Below are 14,621 nucleotides of genomic sequence, written 5' to 3'. Positions count from 1 at the left end.
ATTATAGGTACATTTATTTATTCAAGACTTAGGAGACCAACACAGTAGAATATATACAAACAATAAATTAATATAAAAAAACTTATAATTACAAAAAACATGTAATAACATTGTTTTCCATTTGAAGATATAAAAATAATGTTATAAATGAAAATATTGGACTAAATTCATTATTTCAAAACATGGAGTGGTTGTGAAATTTTAATTATTGAAAAAAGTGATAATTTATTTAAAACACATACATGTCTCTACAATTCCGCCTACTATTTGCACAAGCAATCACCCGTTCGATTGGAGGAACTGTCACACGGACGGATGCAAAGGGGATCTCACTAAGTTATTGATTATATCGGAATAAGTCGTGGGGGTCGTCCCACCCCCCTTGCAACCCCTTAGGGGGTCGGCCGCATTATTTTACATACATGAGACGTACTCGAAGAAAAGATTTACCAAAGTGTGGACGTGGGATTGTGTTTCGAATGCAGTTTTGCAAGAATAGAATATTTATGCCCGCATAGTGAACGTTGAAACTATATTTTTATCGGTTATTTCAATATTGTATCTTAATATACATTACGTATTTTCCTTAAATAAATTGAGAATTAATTTAACTATTATTCTGTCTTAATCGTCTATAAATCAATTAGGAAATTTCTATTATTATATAAATTAAATTATATTAGAGGCTCGGTTATATAATATATTAGATTCAATGTTCAATTTACGAGTATACTCGAAGAAATGAAATATTTAATATTTTCATTTCTTTGCTCTGGTGTCGAGGCACAGCGCAGCGTTGAGTTCTGCCACTCAACATACGATGCCTTCAGAGTTCGGCGGAAAGTGAAGACCGGAGTGTCTTAACACTACGCTACCTCTGCCTATACTGCTATACGCGAAGTACAGTATATACTTCAAAAAATATATATTTTATAATATAAGTATTATTTTACATACAATTTAAACGGCACGCTCGTTACGTATGTTAAAGTTAAAGCAAACTTTCCCCACTTCTTTGTAAGATAACAAAGAACAATCAAATACGTAAATTGGGAATTGTCTATTGAGCACATGCGAGAGGGCGGGAGGGGGGCGGGCCGGGAACCCTTCACGCGTTCACGCCAAATCCTTAACTCGCGTTTTAAAAAAGAAAACTGACGTACGCAGGGCCTTACAATGTAAAGGCGATTGCATACAATAAATATTATAGTGAATAAATAATGTTTTTAAAGTGTTATTTCACAATCGGGAAAAAAATAATAAGGTATTTAGGAAACGTATAAAAAATTCCCGCTAAATAAACAAAAAATATATTGTCAAGTTTATACATTATAAATTATTAAGAATATTCGAAAATTCATTGTTTTATGAGAATTGCAAAAACTACTTCTAAAGGTACCTTTCAGTTACTTTAATTTTTTCCCTCACAACTATGAACTAAGTAGACCTTAGTATCTAATACCAGTATAAAAGTCTCCATACAATAAATTTTGATTCAAATTTCGCTAAAGTCTCTAAGAATACCTAAGCATTTACACAAATCATCGAATACCGCTCATTGAATGTATTATGTATTATTATCCTAACACAGAATGTCCCGAAGCGCGCACCGAACCGATAACCCCCATTCTAACGATGGGGAGAGAATTTTAATGTATCACCATTTTGGCGCAATGCTCAAATTTTACGACCGCCGAGTCATTATGAGGGAAATTATTGGCGCTCTGATTGCGTTATCTGTGATAAAAATTCTCAAGTCGGCTATAGGGCGGAACTAATTCCATGTTGGATTTGAACTGCCTTTGGTTAATGATGCTGGTATTTGAATTTTTTTTTTAAATATTCTTTAGTAGGCTAGACGTGGGAATCTAGTGTTTTGACATTCCGTTTATCAATTTTGTACTCAATTTCCGATATGTTAAGTGTTTGAACTCTTGGCCTTGTTTTGTTAAGGATAAAGTAAGTGAAAATAATTAATTTCCCGAATGGGAATCGAACGCACAACCATTACCCTTACAGTCAGACGCAGATTTAATTAACAAGCACTTTTTAAAAAGATTAACAACAGAAATATTATTAGAAAAATTATTTAAGTAAAATTATACATTCTTAAAACTTCTTCCATAAGTAAATAATACTTACTATACAATGCTGTTCGCATCACTGAAAAAATGAGAGTTTCTTATAAAGCCGCGATAACAATGCGAACGTCCCGCTAAGATATATTACTATTCAACTTACTTAAAACTCAAAGTCCATCAGAACTTTTGAACAGACTTAAAGTTAAAAGAAAATATCCAAGTCAGGTGGTGAATAGAGGAAGTTCTGGTGATTAATGAAGCCCCTGTTTATTCTAAGCATCCTCAATGAGGATTACAGGCTTACCCAACTCTGGAAGCCACTGCAGTGGGTAATACACTTTTGAACAACTGCCTTGAGCTTACAATACATGCTTGCTTTTTAGAATGTATTTAATAACACCATCTAATTTGGTTTTCGTTTTATATTTTTTTATAACATTGAGGCCAGTCGTGGCGCAGGCTCACAAGGGTGTGAGTGTAAACGCAACAGATTGCGGGTTTCGTTTTCGTTTCGTATATAGGTTTATCGATTCTTTCTGGAGGAATTGAAATATTTTCATTGTTAGCGAGGTAAAGCGCGGTGCTAAGTTCCGCCAAATATAAACGCCTCCAAAATTCGACGGAAAGTGAGGAACCGAAGTGCCTATCTTAATGGGAACGGTGTGTCTCAACAATAGATTCCAAGATTACCGTGCAATATGAGGGATACAGCGTGAAGACTAAAAAAATTTTTACTGAACCAATTATTTATTATAAAATATTTAATTAATATTTTGTCAAAATTTCTTTATTTTCTGAGTCAATAATTATGTCTGAACGCTATTTTGACAATTGCGCCAAGGCTGTGCATAGACAAAATGCCGAGTTGCATACCGTAAGATAATGTCTTAATATATATCGTAACGTAATGTCTTACTACTAGAGTATCTATTTAGCTTACTCTATAAAATATAATGCTCAAAAATAACATAAGCTAACCAACTTTTTAGAAAGATGATAAATGATTAAAAAAAATTAAACACATAATAACAACCATATCTCCTAAACACATTTCTTTAAACAAACAAACAAAACAGCCACTATCCAAAAATCCGATCAATAGGACAAGCGTAGACAAATCGTAATGCAACAATTTATAGGAATCCTGATCTACAACCCTCAGAGCACCCTCATCGGGAAGGGGTTGTACGTTTGTGTAGTTGTACAAATTGTACCGTGTTTATCTCCGCCGACCCCGCGCCCCCATTTATCGTCATGCAAGTGACCTTCTAAGTTATCGTGATGGGTAAGATCAGTATATACGGGTTAATGCTAATTTCTTCGTTTTGTCTTGTTAAATTTTGTTTAGATTATAGTTGTTTTTCGTATTTTAGTACGAACTTTTGAATTTTTTTATATTGGAAATATTATGATTATATATTAAATTATATTCTTGGATCTTTCTTGTTTTCTATTATATTAGTACTCATATTACATTTTATATAATACTCACATTATTTTTTATTTCAATTATACTATGACAGCTATTTAATCCTTTTTCGTTTGTTATTATTATTTGGTTTTCTTATCATCGATGTAATCATTTTATTATTTGTGAGATTAATAATCTAAATCTTTTTAATATTTAGACTATATTAAACAGAAATAATATATATCCCCCTATTTTTTTTTTAATTGTAATTAATAATTAAATTAGCAACGATGTAAAACTAAAATACGAAACAAAAAGCGCAACGCATTTCTTTGTAATCAATAATATTCGAAATTTTATAAAATATATCAATAATATAAGGCCTCTGTAATTAATTAACCTACACAGAATGATATTTATAAAAGGGCAAATCCTGAGGTGTGAAGAAAAGCACTTTAATAATACAATTCGGAGACATTACCACTTGTAAATACTAAACGATCTTATAGTTTAGAGCTAAAGGTTAACCGAGACTGTGCACCTCTAACTTTTAATAACACACCATTTTTTTTTCTTTGAAGGTTTTGCTGTAAATAATTTTTTTAAAGAAAAATCTTGCATTTTTCAACAAAGGTAAAGATCGATAAGTGACTCATTTCTTTTCTTCTCGTTCTTGTATATTTTTGGTTAACGATTGTAACAATATTTAAAATGATACAATCATTTCAAGTAGGAGTATAATATACTGCGTATAGCCTTTGCACTCGTCTATAAAACTGGGTAGAGAATGGAGAACGGCGAATCTTAACCTACCATGTTATAATGTTAAATTAAATATATATATATATATATAAATCACAATATCTTTACCATAAAATAACTATAACGATATTTCTACTAATATACCAATCCACCAAAACTTATCACCAGAGCCACTAGAAGGTATAGTTTAGAGAAACAATGAGAACCAGAGGAGCTAAGCATTTTGTACGCCGCATTAATAACAAAATGAGACACCCTGTCAGACAACAATACACAAATGAAACGCTATCGTACCTAATCGTACAGTCGCTGTCGTACAATCCCTGTCGTACAGGTCTAAACGGGCTTGTACGATTTATAGTTATAATTCAGCAAAAGAAAATGGCTAGGTGTTATCGAGTTTGTATTGACACTTTAATGCTATTGTTTGATTTAGAGAGCTCATTACGACCGCGGGAAGAATAGGTCGTGAGGTGCGAACCCGACCTGGCCAAGTTATTCATGATAATTCTATTCATAATTCCGTGGCGGGCAGAGTTAGGATTGTAGAGATTTTTAAGTTTGTGGTTGAGGATTTTTTTTTGCTTTAAGGTAGGCAGAGTGAACCTGGGAAGTGTTAAGAGACTCCGTTCTCATTAAGACACTTCCGTTCCCCATTTTCCACCGATTTCTGGAGGCATAGCGTGTTGAGTAACAGAACTCAACGCCGCGCTTTAAATCGACACCAGAATGAAGAAATGAAAATATTATATATTTCACTTCTTTACGTGGGAATCGAACCACAACCTGTCTCGTTTATAGTAAAGTACAATTATTGAGTGCCTATATAAGTATATTTGAGTAACATAACTACATACAAAAATGTAGAGACACCTACACTCTATAAATCAAACACCTGTATAATTTACACTAACCCCGCAAAAAACGTACATTTATCTTCAACAATATTCAATAATATTTAAACTTCAACAGACATCGCTAACAAAAGTTAATTTAGAAAGCCATTCCTCCATTTGCTCCAGGACAATGAGATATAAAATTATCCGTTAGAACCAATAATCGCAACGGGTTCGTACTTAATGCCGGTCAATCATTAGCTACGAGGGATAACGGAGCCGTCGGCCAGTATTGGCTATTAACTTGGCGAGCAAGAGATGCCCCGTGACCAAACGTCAATGCAGCCTTAGTGCTCCAGCATTCCAGCCTGGAGCCCCGAGGCGGGTGATCAGACGTCAGACAAAGAGATGTCTTCATTGTAACTTGAAACGCTTGTACTGGAGACTTACTTTTTACTGGTTCGCGGAATATATTTATGTGTCACTCCACTCACTTGTTATTAGTAACACTAATATACGTTTCTGTTTTGTGGCTCAATTATAGTTTTGCTTTGTTTGTTTTTTTTCAGTTTCACGCTGCATCTCCCACATAGTAGTGTAGGCGAAAGGAAGCTAGTGGTAAGACACTCCATTCTCCAATTTCCGCCGAATTCTGAAGGCGTTGAGTCTGGAGTGGTATTCTAAAGGCGGTTTGCCCTTGCGACACCAGATCGAAGAAATTAAAATATTAAATACCTCACCTCCTCGACTAGGGATCGAACCCACAAGCAGTCGTTTATACACACTTGTCACATTCCCTTCCGTGGCTCAACCACTGTGAATTACTTCGTCACGTCCACTTTACACTAACTTCTAACAACAAACAGCAATAATTACTTATAATAATTTTATCGGCATCGAGTAAAGAGGACGTCCAGCACTATCATTAGCGCGGAGAGCGATCAGTTATTTGCGGGCGAACAGAGCCGTGTCGGTACAGCTTACCCCCGAAGGAGATGCATTCCACCGGCTCACGAACTCACGACTGCACCACAATAATTACCTGTGGGTGTACGCCATTATAGTTCGCGAACGATTATTATCAATCTAGCTTTATATATATGTATGTATGAGGTAAGAACGGTCACCGCTTAGAACCTGAAATGGGATAAATTATTTGTTGTTTAGATCCGGATGCAAAGCACCTTACGTAATTAGGGTTCACGCTCTATCCCGCACACAGCAGGGTAGGCAGAGGAAAGCTAGTGCTAAGACACTCCGCTCCCCATTTCCCCTCGAATGCTGCTTCAACTCGCTATACCTCGACACCAGAGTAAAGGAATGAAAATACAAATTTAAATAAATATTTTATTTCCTCTTGTGGGGATCGAACTCACAACCAATCGTGTTTACAGTACTTGTCCACTTGCGCCATGTCTGGCTTCACCATTGCATAATTAAGGATAAATCAAAATCTCGCGGGCACATTCGACTCTGTTATCAGTGAGTCGCCTGCGCTTGCGGCTCCTATAGGTAAATGTCGCTGCATATAGGGTTCCGCAAGTATCACTATAGGTGCAACTGGTAGTGGGTTCGATCCCCATTCGAAGAGATAAAATATTCATTTAAATTTATTTTTTCATTCGAGTCAAGGCAAAGCGCGGGGTTAAGTTCTGCCACTCGACACGCAATGCCCCCAGAATTTGGCTAACAGTGGGGAACGGAGTGTTTTAACACTAAGTTCCTCCTTCCTACCCGCTGTGTGCGGGTTACAGCGTGAAGCTGTGTATGTGGTTACACTAGTGAAGTACCCACGCCACAACGCCGCGGGCAACTAATTCCTCATCTTAACCCTACTAGGACGCCGCTAATTTTCTATCATTGCGGTCACGTCAGACTTTATAGACCTTTAGATTTTGAAATTGAGGTGTCAGCGCATTGTATTTATTACCATTGCATCGCAACCGCTAGATCGTTTCGAAGCAAAATAACACCGTTCATGAAATCCCCAATCTACTAGCTCGAAGCTATTATTAACATTACCTTCTTTTATAATAATTTAGTTGATATTTTGAACAGAATTTACAGGATAATTGGGTTTTAGTGAAGCATATGAGAAATTATAAGCTGTAAAATATGCAAATTAAAACGAAAGCTGATATTTATAACATGTATCTACCTAGAATGGTGTCATCGTCGTGTCAAAAGGACGACCACGACCGCTCTGTCAAGAGCGAAGCGGCAAAGAAGGAGAAGAATCTTTACCAAGTGTCCTTCTGCCTACCCTGCTGTACGGGATACAGCGTAAAGCTAAAAAACAAAACTACTCGTATATATGCTTATATAACATAAGGCAAAAAAATAATTATATTATTTTGTCTGTTTAATACTTCATAGAACAGACTATATCTTTAGCAAATGTGCCCACCATAACCAAGTCCAAAAGAGAACAATCAAACGGCTCGCATATCCGTCACAATGGCAGCGTGTAGTTCAGTTATTACCCAGCGCTAGGGCCAACCACCACCGACCAAATCGGTGCTGCACTTCCAAATGCCTTAAGGAGTTTGTAAATTGTCTGGAGTTCACGCTCCGCTCATTACCGTCGCTGTAATGTGTTCCGTCATCGAGATTAACTCGCGTCTAATGGAGGTAACTCTTATTTACGAGTATTTCTACGGCGTCACTGTTACAATTGTACCTAATTGAGGTTTGTCAGCTTTTAGTAAAATGGCCAATTTTCTTTTAATGCTGTTTGTTTGGTAAAAGACTAAAGCGCCGTGATGGTGGCTATTGATTGCTCTTTGTTTCTGGTTTGAGAGTCTGATTGCTTATTCCACTCCTAGATTTAATTGATGTAGAGGGTACGGTTATATGAAAACAATATTTTTAGTTGACAAAATTATACCTCTAAGACGGTGCTAAGCAGGATTTTATTTGGGTCTCGTTAATATACAGTGAAGAAAAGAGCATGTTCCTATATTATTGACGCCAAATAAAAAAGTAGAAATTAATCGAAATTTTACTTTACATTTCAATAGTTAGTTAGTGCATATACTAAAAAAAGATCAGTAGGTTCATACAAACAAAAACAAATAAAAAAATATATTCTGGATTACCCTTTAAATGGCTAAATCAAATGACTGCGACGAGATTCATAGACGGTCGAACAGTAGCCAATTGTTTTTAATTGGCCGGAATAACATGCAAATTGTCTCTCAATTATGAATCTCACTAATAATGACGTGCTCAATTGACAATCAGGCCAAATCTATTTTGACAACTATCAGCTGGATTGTTATGATTGTATATGTACGAGTAGTTGCTTAAGATACTGCGCAAATTCTCCAAATACTCCATTCTTCTTCTCTCTCTTCTTTGTGTATAAGCAGCAGGGTAGGTAAAGGGAACCTAGTGTGAAGGCATTTAGTTCCCCACTTTTCAATACATTGCTTGTTGAGTAGAAGAGTTGTACTCCTCCAGTTGTACTCTTGTCTAGTGTAATTGAAGAATTAACAAATAAAGTACTCGTATATGTAGTCGTATATAGAAGTATTTGAAAACAATTTTAACAAATAAATCTTTTATGAATAACTTAGCTTTATCATGTTTTAGTGTTATTGGCTTAGTATAGAAACTCTACAAATATTTTATTAAAAAACCGTTGGTAATCGACATGAGTCATATGCATATCATATGCTGAACTTAAGCTGTTTTTAATAATTTTTAATAGGTAAGCTTATCATAATGAGGCTAGTCGTGGCGGAGGGGCACGAGTGTATGTATAAACGTGACTGGTTGTGGGTTCGATCCCCACTCGAGGAATATAACTATTTAATATTTTCATTTATTCGCTTTAGAATTTGGATTTGATGCGAACCGCGGCGTTAGTTGGCTTCGGCGGAAAATGGTGGACGGAGTGTATTAACACTAGAGTGCCTACCCATAATGAAAAAAATCCTTAAGTCTTAATCATCGTACATACTCGTCGTTTAAACGATCAAGTTAGCTATTAGTATATTTTGGACCTCTTTCATAAACATCTCCTTAACTTGGTTAACCCAAAATCACTGTAAATTATTATTGGAAGTTAACATTATTAAAATAATGAAAATGATAGCTCGAGGCCCCCATGCGTGCGCGCGAACGTAAGAACCACTTGGGGCGATTAAAAATAAACAATAATTGGGGGCCGTTCACGCATGTGGACTCATTAAAACAATTAAATCTTGATTGAACAGAAATTATAGCTGTCGATTCTCAAAACATAATGCGGTGCTCTTAGGAATCTGCCCGAAAAAGATTAACGTCGAGTTTTAATAAGAAACAATTATTTGTGTATGTGTGTCTGTGTGTGCTCGTCCCACGCTCAAGTAGTCAGCCTAATTTTGGGCTCTGTAATTATCAAAAATTACAGACGACGGTTTTTTTTTTAATTTTATATTTATATATAATCTGTATAAGTTTTTGTTGCGTCACCTAATAATGAATAATCATAGAGTGGCTGGTTTGTTTTTTGTAGAGCATACGTTTTATAAAAAGGATTTGCATTTTATTGTAAATTTAAATTTTAAAATTCTTTTATTTTCTCTTAAATTCTTTTATTTTTTTCCAGTCTAAATGTCATATTAAAATACAAAAAAAAACTATTTTAAATTAATCAAGCCTGACAATCGTAAAAAATTATAGACATAAATTAATCAAAATAACTAACTTTGACATTTATAACAACATGTACCTTATTTAATAATTAACATATTATATTATTAAATAGGTTATATCAGCTTACTATAATAATTAATTTGTAAATGTCAAGTAGGCTACTATAATAATATGTTTTTTTTATTTAGCAATCAATTTTGATGCTGTGAAATAATAAGCGGTCGTTATAATTATGGAAAACAGGTAATTATTTTAATTGTAGATCGACTCTCAAATTGCAATATCATCAACGGAGCAAGATTATTACTTGAGATTACAGATAATTATGTTTAGATATAAGTAATTTAAACTTTTAGTATGCGAAAAGTCTCGGCGTTTGTGTACTTAAGTAATTAAGAATAAAAAAAGAAGGCCGCCGTGGCGCAGTGGCTCAAGTGTGACTATGAACGTAATGTTCGTGAGTTCAATTCCCACTATTTGGTAAGAATTATTTAATATTTTCATTTCCTCGCTCTAGCAATGAAGGAAAGCACGGCGATGAGTTCCGCTACTCAAAACATAATATCTTAAAAATTCGGCGAAAAGTGGAGAATAAAGCGTCTTAACAGATTAGTTTCCCTACCCTGCTATATAGGGGATATTGCGTGAAACAATTAAAAAATAAGAAAAAAATATTTAACAAATATATTATCTTATACATATCTATCTTTAGGTTTACCACGTAAAAAAAATTCAAAGAGCTCTCATTAGAGTTGCAGTCGAATTCTAATATTTATATATTACGTAAACCATTTTGTTAGTACGGAAATGGAATAGCAATTTATATAAAGTAAACCAGCCACGAAGGCACTGCAGTACCAACATCATTACGATCTACATACATATTTACATCTTATGATATTTTTAATTCAATTTCGCCGCGAAACTTCGAAACCTACCCCGTCGAGTGTCGAAAGCTATCCAATTTGGGTAATACTGCCAAAATATCTCATTTCTACGCTGACTTCGAGCATGTAATGCCAAAAGGAAATACAAAACTTAATACTTATATAAAAAAAACATCTTCTATAAGCGCAATAAAGTCTGTATTTGAACGAGTGACCTGCAACGTAGGACTGTTCGAAAATATATCTCAAATGGACTTTTGGCAATTCCATAATGTGGAAGTGGTCTGTTCAAGCTTTTGATTCTATGAAAAAAAAACGCGATACTCGAAAAACGATAGAAAAAAGGGGAAGCATTTATATATTTTTCATACACTTTTTTATTTATGGTTCGATAAATATGCGTAAAGCGATATTTAGAGCATCGGCACTTTGCCGATTAGTAATGGCTTTGCGGGAATTACGTCGCTTTGTGGAGTTACCCTTTCAGCTTTGAGGCTAAATGTTTCAGAGGCTGGGTCGAACCTGAATGAACGTCAGGTTGTTATATTTTCTTTGAAATTCTTATATTTATATTGGAATATAATTGTAATTTGTTAGGCAAAAATATCGATCAAATTTGACGATCTAAATAATTAAAGAAACTTCATACTTATTATAATATACATAAGATACTATATTAAAAATTACATTACAAACAATCATACCATATAAAAACCAATAGAATAATGTGTGTTATATTGTTTTACGTAAAAACACTAAAGGAAATTAAGTACTTAATAATTTAATTTATCGCTCTGGTGTCGAGGCAAAGCGCAGCGTTGAGTTCCGCCACTCAACACTAAATGCCTCCAGAATGCTTCCCGAAATCGGGAACGGAGTGTCTTTCCACTTTCCACACTAGGTTCCATCTGCCTATTCTGCTGTGTACGGAAATATTTGATTCCTAAAATTACTTATTATAACAAATATCCAAACATAACCAAACTGAAAATCAAATTTGCTACATCTTGATTAACCTTTATTGTAACAAGTTAACCAAAAGGGTTACAAATCACTCCCACCTTCCACTAAGTTCCCTCGGCATGCCTCTCACGCGCCGCACTAATAAGGCGATGAATGAATTGCGGGCACAATAAACAACTACACCGTGTTAGGGCACGCCGCGCCAATATTAATTACCTTTGCCCATTATATTGTTCTATGATATTGTTTAATAGAGATATTGCGTTACTATTTCTTTGTTAGGGAAGTGGGGTTTATTGAGTTGTTTTCCATGGTGGCGCAGTGAGAGTGGCCATAAGGGTGTGGTGTGTTCGATTCTCATTTTTCGACTCTGGTGTGGGTCTGGGTTCTCGACAGGAAATTTCGCGAGTTTGGGAGGAAAATGGAGAGAGGAGTCTTGTCTTCAAAGCTTGCGCTACGCTGTATATCGCTGATATCAGAGTCGGCAGAAAAAACCAAGAATTAAGATCCTCCGTATCGTCAATCTCTTTTTGTTAGATAACTCAAAACCAGTGTTCTATCTCTAGAATTTGGCAGAAAGTGGGAAGCGGAGTGTCTTAAGTTCTTAACACTAGGCTCCCTCTGCCTCCTCTGCTTGCTACAACGATAACTTAAAAAAAACTCTCCAAAGAACTTCAAGTAAATCACAAAAGAACAACATCACTTCTTCGTAAAAATGTACCCTTAAAAAAGATAATGTCTTATTTCTTTTACTGTCTGCCCGAACATATTACACAAGTAGTGTCAACTCATTTCTCTTTCTCCTTAACAACCAACACCACCACCACCACCATATGTGCACAGGTTTAATTCCGTCTTATGTTCTATATGAAAGATGACCCCTTTATTACTTATTAAGGAGCTCCAGCCGGCCTTGCCCTTACCGCGTTATTTATGTCGTCTAATAATAATTTGTATTAAATCTTCGCTACCGCCGGACAAACAGGATTTGTTAGCTTTTGTTGTCGAATCTCACCGCCTTGCGGAAAATGTCCTCGGACAGTAAAAATATAGATACAAAAACTTCCCCTCGGACCCAACTCTTGTTTACTTGTGGGAGTATTTTGAAGAATGCTGTTATTTTTGTAAAAATATACGTGAGAATGTTCTTGCTGTCAGTGTAGAGTTGTTCAATGTCAAATGTTTACCTTTTTTTATATCTAAATATAGGTGACGTTTTAAAAATAGTTTCGATGTATATAGTGTGTTTAACGAGTAATTATTCAAATGTTACTCGTAAAACGAGGTTTAAACATACAGTTTCACGCTTAAAATAGGGAACTCCGTTCTCAAAGGTTTAACAAAATATAAAATAATATATTGGTTCTGCTCATTACCAAGTAAAGCCTCGGTTTTGAATAACAAGAAGAAAGGAGAAGGAGAAAGGAAGGAGGAGGAAGGAAGTTTCACCAGATTTTGCCTCACAATAGTTTTAGCTATGACTACATAAGACAACTTAATTTATTGTAGTCATATTGCACGTTTAATTATTTTTATTGTTTATTTCAATTAAAAAAGAACTAACAAATCTAGCTGATAGAATGTATATACACTACATTTTTCGGCATAAATAAAAAAATATTAAAACATTCCCAATCACATGACACTATCACAAATTTAACTGTCACAACCGACTGATTGTTGCAAAAATAATACTAGCCAAATGACGAATTTCCCATTATTAAGTCACGGTAACGTGCCAACCCAATTGCTGTATTCGCATTCAATCTAAAGCAACGTGAAAAATTGCTATAAAAGTATTACTTTTTTAAATTGTTTCACCATTAAAACCTATTGCATTTTACTTGCACGCTAGTGCCGTCAAGTTATTTTTGAGAAAATTACAAGACGAGCTCCACGAATCCGCTTATAAAGTTACTTGTTTAGCTATAATCTTTATAATTAATATTAGCACCACAGATTATTAATTGACATTGACATTTTTTATAAATTTTGTATAATAAATTTCCTACTCAACACTCATAATGGAAGAGTCAGACTCAGAATGGAGGAATGGATGAGTTTTACATTTTTCTCTACCAATTAATTGTTTTTCATAACGTTACAAAATGAATAATTTATTTAATCTCTTGTAGTAAATTAGATCACCTTCACCTGTAGGTACCACACAGCAGGAAGACAGAGGGAACCTAATATATCCACTTTCTGCCGAATTCAGGAGGCATTGCGTGGCAACTCAATGCCGCGCTTTGCCTCAATACCAGAGCGAAGAATTTGATTCCCTCGGGTAGGGAACTCGAATCCACAACCTGTCGCGTTTATAGTCAGAGTCACACCTTGAGCCCCTGCACGAAGATTGGCCTCAAATGACCTGGCCTCTTGTAGTAATTAAAGAAAACCAGCTAAATATTAAATTACTGACCGCTACCACGACAAACGAGTCCGGGACCCACCAAAAAATCCAGAACGTCCGGTCAACGAACGGTACAACACATGACAGAGCGAAGTGTAAATCTTATGTCCTTATCGGTGTCCAATACGCATACATTACTCGAGGACTCCGCGGGCGACAGCATTTACATTTTAAGCACCGGTCGATAATTACTATTGGCTTTAATTATTTACCTGGTGAGAGCGATGAGGCCGCTCGTGGTGGAGGGGTTCGAGCGTGTAGTAGTAAATGCCAGTTGCATTTAGGAGTTGTGGATTCGATTCGTACTTGAAGAAATTAAATATTCAATATTTTTGTTTCTGAGTTCCACAGCCTAATGATTCACTAAGGAAACAAAGGAAAATGTCGAGCGGAGTGTTTTAAAACTAGGTTCCCTCTGTTTCCTCTCCCTCTACAAGCGGGATACAGCGTGAAGCTGAAAAACAACGGGAAACAATGATGCGTGAGGAATGTACAGTAATTTGCTTTGTTAATCTAAACTACGGGATATTACGCGCTGAGATCGCACTTATGCGGGTTTATTGATAAGCTAAGCTTACAATCAGCTCGTTAATTTTAAACGCCCTTACTTGATTTATAATGGTGGGG

This window comes from Heliconius melpomene, chromosome 7 (assembly GCF_056956725.1).
Source record: "Heliconius melpomene rosina isolate 202511_hmr_F chromosome 7, ASM5695672v1, whole genome shotgun sequence".
Classification (NCBI taxonomy): Eukaryota; Metazoa; Arthropoda; class Insecta; order Lepidoptera; family Nymphalidae; genus Heliconius; species Heliconius melpomene.
This window is presented reverse-complemented; position numbering follows the sequence as displayed.